Raw genomic sequence first — 223 nt, 5'->3', positions numbered from 1 at the left:
GAGGGGCCGAATGAAAGGGAGACCCAGAGCAGAAGCGACAGGGTTAATTATAATAATTCATAGTAATGATAATAATAAAAATAATACAGAAATAAAAGCATCATATAGAGAAATAAAACATGAATCTGATACAATATGCAATAATAACCGGAATGTATAATATGTATTAATAATATAATATATAGTAATAAACATTGTATGACCTACTAATAATAACATTAAT

This window comes from Sceloporus occidentalis, unplaced genomic scaffold, assembly GCF_023333645.1.
Source record: "Sceloporus occidentalis isolate IW3139 unplaced genomic scaffold, rSceOcc1.0.p SCAF_382, whole genome shotgun sequence".
Lineage (NCBI taxonomy): Eukaryota > Metazoa > Chordata > Lepidosauria > Squamata > Phrynosomatidae > Sceloporus > Sceloporus occidentalis.
Note: the sequence above shows the minus strand (reverse complement) of the source record.